The 10,510-nt window shown below is 46.1% G+C and overlaps 1 protein-coding gene across 6 annotated transcripts in view; it reads right to left on the bottom strand.

Moving 5' to 3' along the window:
* The window catches only part of Dtx2 (deltex E3 ubiquitin ligase 2), a 35,510-nt gene extending 32,095 nt beyond the window's left edge, over positions 1–3,415 (bottom strand). For 2 of the 6 annotated variants that reach the window (XM_031338252.1, XM_031338257.1), the window contains exons 1-2: positions 3,195–3,415; positions 1,742–1,904 (exon numbers count right to left, since the gene is read on the bottom strand). The gene's annotated coding sequence lies outside the window, so the exon portion shown is untranslated. The remainder of the gene's footprint in view (positions 1–1,741; positions 1,905–3,194) is intronic. The other 4 variants (XM_031338253.1, XM_031338258.1, XM_031338255.1 and 1 more) reach the window with 3 other exon arrangements.
* Positions 3,416–10,510: the final 7,095 nt, after the last annotated feature.

Below are 10,510 nucleotides of genomic sequence, written 5' to 3'. Positions count from 1 at the left end.
TTCTGCAGTCTTACTTTCCAGTTGGCCTTGGTCAGCACTTCCAGAAGCCTCCTGACCCTGCCTGCCTACCTCCTCCTGAAAGAGAGGGGGTTCACCTCAGCTGTCTCCACACATATCGCAACACCGTGTCACTAACTGCTGCAACTGTCTTTCCACCCAAGGAGTTGCCAGAAAGACAGAGATCTCGTCTGGCACCCAGCAGAGGTTTGTGCAAACAAAGAAATGAACATTTCTGGTTCAAATGCAGTAATAGGGACCCATTTCTCTAGCCTACAGAGCACAGACTTGTTGGTTGTTTTTGTTTTTTGTTTTTTAGTTTTGAGATAATATCTCCCTGTGTAGCCCAGGGTGGGTTAGAATTCACTACATATCCCAGGATGGCCCCAAACTCATGATCCTTTTGCTTCAGCTTATTGAATGCTGGGATTACAAGTTGTAACACCATGCAAGGGTGAACTGGCTACATCCCCAGGCTATCCTCAAACCTGCAGTTCTGCCTAAGTCTCCCAAGTGTGGGATGGCAGGCATCCATCACCTTGCTAGGCAGATTTTTTTTTTAATTTATTATTATTGTGTGAGTATGGGCTTATGTTTGAAATGGAGGGGTGTAGAAGTTCGGGGGAATGGCTTTCAGGAATCCTGTCTCTCCTTCCACCATGGGATCCAGGGATAGAACTCAGGTGGTCGGTCAGGTTTGTGCAGCCAGGGAATAAAGTGTTATTTCTTTTAAAAACATAAAGTAAAATCGGGAGGGGCCAGTCAGATGGCTTGGCAGGTAAAGGCCCTTACTGCCAGTCCTGATCAGCTGACTCAGATCTCTAGCACTCACCTGGTAGAGCAGTGACTCCTGCAAAGTGCCCTGTCACCAGCATGCGCACACAACAAATCAATGTTTTGTTTTGTAAGTCATAACAAAAAATAAATGTTTTGAAGTGCTAGGGCTTGAATCCAGGTCGCATATGCTGGCTAAGCACTTTGCCAAAGCTGCTTCCAGCCCATAAAGCATGTCTAAGGTAGGACGACACATCCTCTAAGACTGGTTAGACAGAAGTAGCAGCACTGGTAAGGAGCCATACGAATTTATTTGCAACAACTGGCAAACAACAATCAGCTCCCAGCCCTCGTTTCACTCCTGGAACCCCCAGAATCCCGCCATCCATTCGGCCTGCTTCGTTATGTATGTGTCTGTGTAAAAGCCTGTGCGTGTGTGCACAGATGCATGGGTGCTCCTGGAGGCTAGGGGACAGCCTGAATTGCAGTTCTTCAACCGCCATCAACCTTGTTCACTCACCAAATAGATGGCTGGCTAACTGACTAGCAAACCCCAGGGACTCACCCGTCTCCTCCCTAGCATTAAAACCGCAGGTACAGGCCTGGAGAGATGGCTCAGCAGGTAAAAGCACTGACTGCTCTTCCGAAGGTCCTGAGTTCAAATCCCAGCAACCACGTGGTGGCTCTGACCTCTTCTGGTGCATCTGAAGTCAGCTACAGTGTACTTATGTATAATAATAAATAAATCTTTAAAAAAAAAAACAAAAACAAACAAACAAAAAAAATCCCGCAGGGACATATCACCATGCCAGGCTTTTTACCTTGATTCTAGAGAGCAAATCTGGACCCTCCTGCTTGCCAGACAAGCACTGTATGGATGGAGCCATCTCCCTTCAATGCCCACACCCACCTTCATCCTTTGAAAACCAGATTTCAAAAGCAGCAAGGTTAACTTCCCCACGGCTCTCACCTCCTCTTCACTCAAGGGCTGTCACCAAACTGCCCCTTCTTGATGGAGGCACCAGGTCCTCAGAAGCAATAACTTGTCTGAGCTCCCATCTTGATATGAATAGCAAACAAGAACCAGGCGAATCTGAGGGCTTGCTGACTCAGCCACACCAAATCCGAGGTACCTTTGCCAAAAAGATGATTAAGTCTTCAATGAAGAAACGGCAAGAGAAAATGAGCGCACAGATGTTGGGTCCCGTGTGCTGTGGCTGGCGACTGGAAATTACCAGGCTTATTTTCCAACAGCCTGGGCAGGGAGCAGAGAAGGCAAGGATAGTCTTTGTCAGCCCACTCAACTAAACCCTTTCTCATAAAAGCCCGAACGAGGACTTCAGAAACCAGTCCCACAGGACAGTCCATGAAGGAAATCAACACACCAGAGGGGATAAAAATTTGACCAAAGTCACACAGAAAATAAAGAGACTCAATACCTTGAGCTACTGAAGTCAACCCTGATTTTTTTGGCTACTGGGAACTCTACACCACAGAACTGTTACTTTTGGGTTGTTGGGTTGGTTTTTTGTTTTCTGGGTTTTTTGGTGTTTTGTTGTTGTTGGTTTGGTTTGGTTTTTTGAGCTGGGTCCACAGTATGTAGCTTACAGCTTAGGGCTGGACTGGAACTCCTGCGTCTCAAGCTCCTGCCTCACAAATGCTGAAATTACAGGCATAAATCACCACACCTGGCTAACACTTTTTGGGGAGTATAGAGGATGTAATATAGTATCTTGTTACGAAGCGCAGGCAAGCTTTAACTACCCTCAAACCCTAGTTTCGCAAATTCTGGGATTATAAGCGTGCAACACATTGCTGGGCTCTCTAGAACTTTAAAGGGGCTAAAACGGCATAGAGAAAGAGTTCCTTAAGGGTCTTGCCTGTGTTCGTGGAGGCAAAGCTAACGCGGGCCAACCCTGCCCTGTCTGAGGGACAGGAATGAAAAGCGAAGCTTCAAAACAGAGAAACCCCAAGTGCCCCAGGGACCCAGTTTGACACAGACCGAGAATGGAAGGCAAAAGCCTCCAAAGTCCAACTCTCAGTGGTGGATCCCTATCGCCAGGATGTAGCGCCCCCCCCACACACACACACAAACGCTGCAGGACTGAAACTGACACCTCAGGGAACCAGGGTAGCAATAGCCTCCCTGCTCTTCCAGGTCCTGTAGGACTCAAACTGCCAGGGATGCGACCCCCGTCTCCGCAAAAAATAGGGCTCTTACCACACCCAGCCCTGACCCCAACGCTCAGACCGTCCTAACAGCGACTTCCCTTCTTCAAGACCCCGGTACCCAGGTGCCCAGGGCTCCCAACGCCCCCAGGACTCACCCATCCCGCCGGCACGGCCCTCCCTCCTCGCACGACCGCCCCCTTCCGGTCTCTGCTAGGTTCAATAGCCCCCCTCTCCTCAACCCACCCACCTACCTTCGGGACCCCAGCCTGGGCGTCAGCAGGTGGCCCGCCCGTCCCGCTCACCGAGTCTGAGGGGAGCAGAAGGAACAGGTTGAGAGGACCGCCGACCTCCGGGTTCAGCTCCGGCTCGGCCTGGGTAGAACCCCCGAGTATATATCCGACTCCGAGCGGGAGGCAGCCAGAGTGAAACTCGGCGTCGCAGCCTCCTAGCGCCGCGCTGCGCATGTCCTCCTCACGCGGTGCCTTCTGGGAAATGTAGTTCTGGCGAAGCTGAGCGGGCTGAACCAAAGTGCACCCGCCGATGTAAATGTACCCAGCCTTCTCTTTCTCCTACTGACTTACTCCTTCACTGATTACTGATGCATTTTATTTTTAATAATTTTTATATTTCTTTTTATTATTATCTGTGTATATTCTGGAGGTGGGTGTACTTATAGAAGTCAAGGGACGACTTTAGGAGTCCGTTCTCCGTGTCCATCTTCACGTGCGTTCCGCGGATGGAACTCAAGGTGTCAGACTTGTCAACAAGTGCCTTTACCCTCTGAGCCATATTGCCAACCCTGATTTTTCTTTTTGTGGTGTCGAGAATCAAAGTTAAATGCAAGCACGTTAGACAAGTGTTCTACTACTAATGAATCCACAGCTGTAAGATTCACCTTTTAGGGGTGGAGGGGGTTCAGGATCTCATGTACCTCAGAGTGGCTTTGAATTTGTTAAGTAGCCTAGGCTGCTCTTAAACTCCTGAACCTCCTGCCTCTGCTTCCTAATTGCTGAGCTTACAAGCACAGTCTTAAGAAACATAAATTTTGAATTTTAAGATAAGAAAATAATCTATTAAAAATGTTAAGCCTTGGCTTATGGTGGCATGGCTCAGTGGTAGAGCACTTATCTAGCGAAGAGACAGGAGACCCTGGATTTGCAAAAGAAGTCCTTAAAGTTCCACTTCACGTGACAGAGCCTGTACCATTTCTCAGAACCCGCTCCCAGCTCACCCAGCAGAAAAGATGAACACAGCTAGAGAAGTCGAGGAGGCCTGGCCTCAGCAAGGTCACTGAGGATCCGGAGTGCTTGCTACTCTTTTGCTTGGAAGGGCAGAATTGTGTTGCTTCCTGCCTCAGCTAATTGGTCTCCATCTGACACTCCAGAGGGACAATCTGATAAGGCACAGCTGCTTTGCTCATTATTTCTGATGAATGGATGGCACCTGGCATTTCCTGGTGCTGATGGTAGCCACCCAGGACCCATGTATAACCTATACAGCCAGAAAGATCTTAATGACTTCTCAGTCCAGGGAAAACACGTCTGTCCCCCAAAACTCTACATAAGTCCCTCTTAGTGGAGGTAGGTGGGTTGTTGTTTGTTTTGGAGACAGGGTGTCATATAGCCTTAGTCTGGTTTCAGAGATGGCCGGCAACGACTAATTCTCCTGTCTCTACCTTCTGAGCATTGGGATAGCAGGTGTGTACTGTTGTTCCCGGCTTTATGCAGTAGTGGGGAGGGGTGCATAGGGGACAGGAGGGACCCAGGGCTTCCTGCATGCTAGGCAAGCTCCCTGCTAACTCAGCCATATCCCCAGCCCTCAAAGCATTACACGGACTCCTATCTGTTGATTTCCATTTTGCAAGTATGAACACACAGAAAAGGCCTCATATTTTTTTTATTATTCTCATTTCTTTGTACAGGGGTGGGTCATGCCACAGCATGTATATAGATGACAAAGAATGTATTCTTCAGTTTTCTGCTTTCCACCATGTAGGTCCTGGGATCGAACCTAAGGCATGCGACTCGGTGGCAAGTGTACCTGCTGAGTGAGCCATTTTGATGGTCTTGTGTTCATACTTAATTCACCTCCAAAGTTTAAGTATAAGCAATCATTTGGGGGTTTTTTTTGAGACAACTGTTCCCTATGTAGCCAGACTGGCCTTGACCTCACTGTGGAACCCAGTTTGTTTCACCCCTCTAGCCTCATTTTGAATTGTGTGCATAAGCACAAAATTAAAACTTTGTTTTTTCTTCTAAATTTGCCTTAAGTCAACTGAATTTGCATCCCAGCCAAATATCCTAAAAAAAAAAAAAAAAAAAAAAAAAAAAAAAAAAAAAAAAGGGGGGGCTGGAGGGATGGCTCAGTGGTTAAGAGCACTGACTGCTCTTCTGAAAGTCCTGAGTTCAAATCCCAGCGACCACATGGTGGCTCACAACCATTCGTGATGAGATCTGACGCCCTCTTCTGGAGTGTCTGAAGACAGCTACAGTGTACTTATATTCAATAAATAAATCAATCTTTAAAAATAAAGTCAATAATTTAAAAAAAAAAGGAGGAAACAGCCACCCCGTCTTCACATTCTTTTCAGTAAGAATGCCATCACTTTCTGCCCCGTGGTTAGCTTGTCACTACTTTAATGGGACCTCTGGGCCATACTTCAAGCTCATTTTTCTAATATGTAAGCAAATAAATTAAACAAGTTTTTTGATTTTTCACTCTTTGAAACTAAAATATCACCACAGAATTCCCCTGCCATTCCTTCTTTCTTTCTATCCATGTACCTTCCCTTGCCCTCTTCTCAAACTCATGGTCTATATAACTTAGATTATATATATATATATATTTATATATTTGCATATAGATATGAATATAGTTATACAACCTACTCAGTCTGTATAATGGTACTTGTATGTATATGATTTTGAGGCTTAAACAAGATTTTTGACATTTTTACTGTCTATGTGACAATTTTCCATCTCTTTTTTTTGTTTGTTTGTTTTTTTGTTTTTTAGGATTTTTGAGACAGGGTTTCTTTGTATAGCCCTGGCTGTACTGGAACTCACTCTGTAGACCAGGCTGGCCTCAAACTCAGAAACCCACCTGCCTCTGCCTCCCAAGTGCTGGGATTAAAGGCATGCACCACCACTGCTCAGCTCAATTTTTCATCTTTTAATGACTCTTATCTTAATCCACCTTCCCTTTCCCCTCTGGCTTCCATGAAGCACAGAGGCAAAGTGTTCATCCCATCCTTGAAGCGTTCCTGTGAGATGTGCTTGAGGCCTTTGGGACAAATGTAGGAAGGTGCTGACGACACCAGAGACAAAGGAGGCCTGGGTAGCACGAGTCACAGCGACCTTCCGCTGCCAGCCAATGTCCTTCGTAGGCTGTCGGCCGCCTTACCCGTCCAGCGGAAATAAGGAGGCAAACACCAAGCCCTTCTCCATGCAGTTTAATCAGGAACCTTCATTTTTACTTCTTCTCTAGCTAGCTAGCTTCTTTTATATTCTTCTATATCTTCTTCTTACATCTTACTTATTACTACTTACATCTTATTAGTTATGTCTTATTAGTTACATACTTATTCCTACTTCTACATCTTACATCTGTCCTTACATCTTACTTCTATATCTACATCTTCTCTCCTATCCCATTACCAGCCCCAATTCTACATACTTACTCCTAATTCCTATATAACCCATCACCAGCCCTAATTCTACATACTTACTCACTACTTCTTATATTCTCTCTCCAGCCCCCAGCCCTTGTGGGTTAAATACTTTCCCTGGTCCCAATCATCATCGGCTACGTGGCAAAGCATAATAGGCTACGAGAAATCATGCCAGCTTGCATCATAAACTAGAGGCACACAGCTTTTCCAACTAAGGCTTGTTTATCTCAATGCTCTCTGCTCTGGCCGGAGACCAGGTGTTCAATATATATGTATAGGGTGGCAGCTGCGGCTCCCTACAGTAGGCCCTTTTGAGGTCAGGAAGAGTAATGCTTACCTCAAACTCCCTGTGTAGCTAAAAGTGGGCTTGAAGCCCTGACCCTCCTGCCTACTCAGAGGTAGAGGTAGGTGGATGTCTGAGTTCGAGGCCAGCCTGGCCTATAAGAGTGAGTTTCAGGACAGCCAGGTCTACACAGAGAATCTCTGACTTGAGAAGGTAGGTCTTCAGTGCTGGGGTTACACCACCAGGCCTTTGGAAGACCCCAGAGTTCACTCTTTCCTAGCAAGCACTCGACCAACTGAGCTATTTTTCCTGGCCCCGATTAGTTTGAAATTCTCTCCAGCTAGGACACAACTCTATACCAATTCTGGTTAGCATTTCAGAGACCTCAACCTAGGCAAAACCAGGATTCATGCTTTGCCAGAGACATGAACTTTAGGATGAGCAAAGTATGAAGCAAAGCTGGATTTATTTTAAAAAAAAAAAATGGAGCCAGACATAGTGGTACACACTTTAAATCCAGCACTCAGGAGGTAGAGGCAAGTGGATCTCTGAGTTCAAGACCAGCCTGGCCTATAAGAGTGAGTTCCAAGCCAGGCAGTGGTGGCACACACCTTTAATCCCAGCACTTGGGAGGCAGAGGCAGGTGGATTTCTGAGTTTGAGGCCAGCCTGGTCTACAGAGTGAGTTCCAGGACAGCTACACAGAGAGAATCTGTGTAGAAATAAATAAATAAATAAATAAATAAATAAATAAATAAATAAATAAATAAAAGAAAAAAAATATATATATATACATAGTGTAGAAATATATATACCTGTATATATTTAATATGATATTAATATATTTAATATATACACATAGGACCAGCAAAATGTGTCAGTTTGGTAGTTTGCCACCAAACTTGATGCCTTGAGTTAGATCCCTCAGAACCTCATGGTGGAATAGTCGACCTCCTTGAGCTGTTCCTTTACCTCCATATGCGCACAGACACACACACACACACACACACACACACGAACAATTTTAAAAATGTATTTTTTTCAATTGGAGGGTTCTCTAAGAAAGAAAGTAACATACACCCAACAGGACAAGTATGGGCTTCTTACAGACAACCACAATTAGGTTCCTTTGTTATGGTTCTACAGGGTAGTATTGGTGCCTTATAAGCTAACATCTCTAAAAGTTGTTGAGAAACACCACATGTCTAACATTGCCCAAAGAGTGTGACTTGTAACAACCTTAAAAGCTAATAAGACTTCCTGTACTTGGGAGGCAGAGGCAGGTGGATCTCTTAAGTTTGAAGTCAGCCTGGTCTACAGAGTGAGTTCAGAGTGAGTTACTGGACATCCAGGGTTACATAGTGAGACTCTGTCTGGTGGGGTGGGGGTGGGGGTAAAAGAATTTTAGAGTCTGGAAAGCTCAGTGGTTAATACTGCTTGCTACTTTGTAGAGGACTTGAGTTCAGTTCCCAGTACCCACAAGACAGCTTACAGCCATCTGGAACTCCACCTCCAAGGCCACCTTCCCCTGGCCTCAGGCACTGTGAGAACATTGTGCCCAGACATACATGCAGGCAAGATTCTTGTATGCTTAAGATCTTTTAAAAGTGTTTAAGAGGGCTGGCGAGATGGCTCAGCAGGTAAGAGCACTGACTGCTCTTCTGAAAGTCCCAGCAACCACATGGTGGCTCACAACCATCAGAGATGAGATCTGACACTCTCTTCGGGTGTATCTGAAGACAGCTACAGTGTATTATGCCTGGGTGAGCGGGGCAGGGCAGAGTGAGAATGGGAGCTATTTACACTTGGCTTCTAAGAATAAGCTGACTTTAGATGGGACTGACTTTGTTTTAGTTGTGGCCGCTGCCTGGTTCCTGCCAGTTGTCATGTACATATTCTTCTATAGAATCATGGTACATCAGCTGACCTAGGGGTACCTTGACTGCTGTGTTGCCTGACTTCCCATTTTTCTTTTGTAATGACCATATTTAATCCCAGCACTTGGGAGGCAGAGGCAGGCGGATTTCTGAGTTCCAGGCCAGCCTGGTCTACAGAGTGAGTTCCATGACAGCCAGGACTACAGAGAAACCCTGTCTCGAAACCCCATTTTTCTTTTGTAATGACCATAAAAGCCTGATGCTTACTTTAAGAAATTACACTCAGATTCAGCACTCTCTTGTGTTCCTCTCTGTCACTCACAGACTCCTAGCCCACCTGAGTGCCGGAACCCCAATTCTCCCCATCTTGAGGGACCTTGACTGGCCTGGCCTGTAGCACCTTGCCTCACCAAAACCAACAGGACCGCCTCCCCCTGTGTGTGTGTGTGTGTGTAGGTGAGATGACACCTTGCAAAAATTTGTTCTTGCCTTCTACTGTATGGGAGCTAGGGATTGAACTCAGGTCCTCAAACACTGAGCCATCACGCTAGTCCAAGTTACACATCATTTCATCTCTGAGTAATTACAAGCTAATCACTACCTTGCCATCTTTGATGGCTCTCTCTTGGGAATGCACTGCTCCACCCTCAGTGAGCAGAACCTACCTTCCTCATCAGTTAAAGGAGATCGTACAGCCGGAACAAAGACACCACCTTCTTCTGGGTATCCACAACGCTCTGTTTTGGTTTTTGTTTTTCCAGGACAAGGTTTCTCTGTATAGCTCTGGATGTCCTGAAACTCACTCTGTAGACCAGGTTGGCCTTGAATTCAAAGATGCACCTGTCCCTGCCTCTCACAGGCTGGGATTAAAAGCCTGCACCACCACTGGGAGGATAATGTGCTTTTCCATTGCCTAAGTATCCCTGATGGAGGCTGCCTCTCCTGGGGATGGGAGAGCTTTTCAGCTGAAGATCCGCAGGTCCCACGTGCAGCACAAATTCTTGTCGAACTTCCCCTGCACCCTAGACACAGCTACTTCCTCTTTGTTATGAGGACATGAAAGACTCGTTCTCAGATGGTTACAATACTCAGAGACTCGAGGACAGGAGCAGATGGAGTTTCATTAAAGAAATGCTCCCCAGCATGTCCCTGGGAGTCAGTCTCACACAACAGGGCGCCTATTGGGCCCTGAAGAGATGGGGCTCAGCAGTGAAGAGCGCATCCTGTTCTTCTGAAAGACCCAAGTTTGGGACAGCTCACAACTAGGCTGCTCTTGCTGAGGACCTGGGTTTGCTTTTCAGCATCCACATGGTGGCTCGCAACCATGCTTTCTTCCAATCCTGCATGCACATGGTACATAGGCATACAAAGCAGGCAGAATACCCATACACACAAAATCTTAAAATATTTTGAAAAATATTTTCCACATATTTATTTTTTAATTTGTAGCCCAAGCTGGTCTCCAACTCATGCCCTCCTACCTCTGCCTCCTTCAACAAATCCTAGTGGCATCTGCCACCACAACCAGCCATATATTTATTTTTATATGGGGGTTACATATATAGTGATCAGACGTAGAATAACTTGGAGCAGTCAATTCTCCTCCACCATGTGGGTCTTGGGGACCTAACTCAGGTTTTCATACTTCACAGCAAGTACCTCCAAAAATACTGCCTCTGCTGGGCAGTAAGTGGCACACGCCTTTAATCCCAGCACTTGGGAGGCAGAGGCAGGCAGA

Source organism: Mastomys coucha, unplaced genomic scaffold (assembly GCF_008632895.1).
Source record: "Mastomys coucha isolate ucsf_1 unplaced genomic scaffold, UCSF_Mcou_1 pScaffold22, whole genome shotgun sequence".
Lineage (NCBI taxonomy): Eukaryota > Metazoa > Chordata > Mammalia > Rodentia > Muridae > Mastomys > Mastomys coucha.
This window is presented reverse-complemented; position numbering and strand designations above follow the sequence as displayed.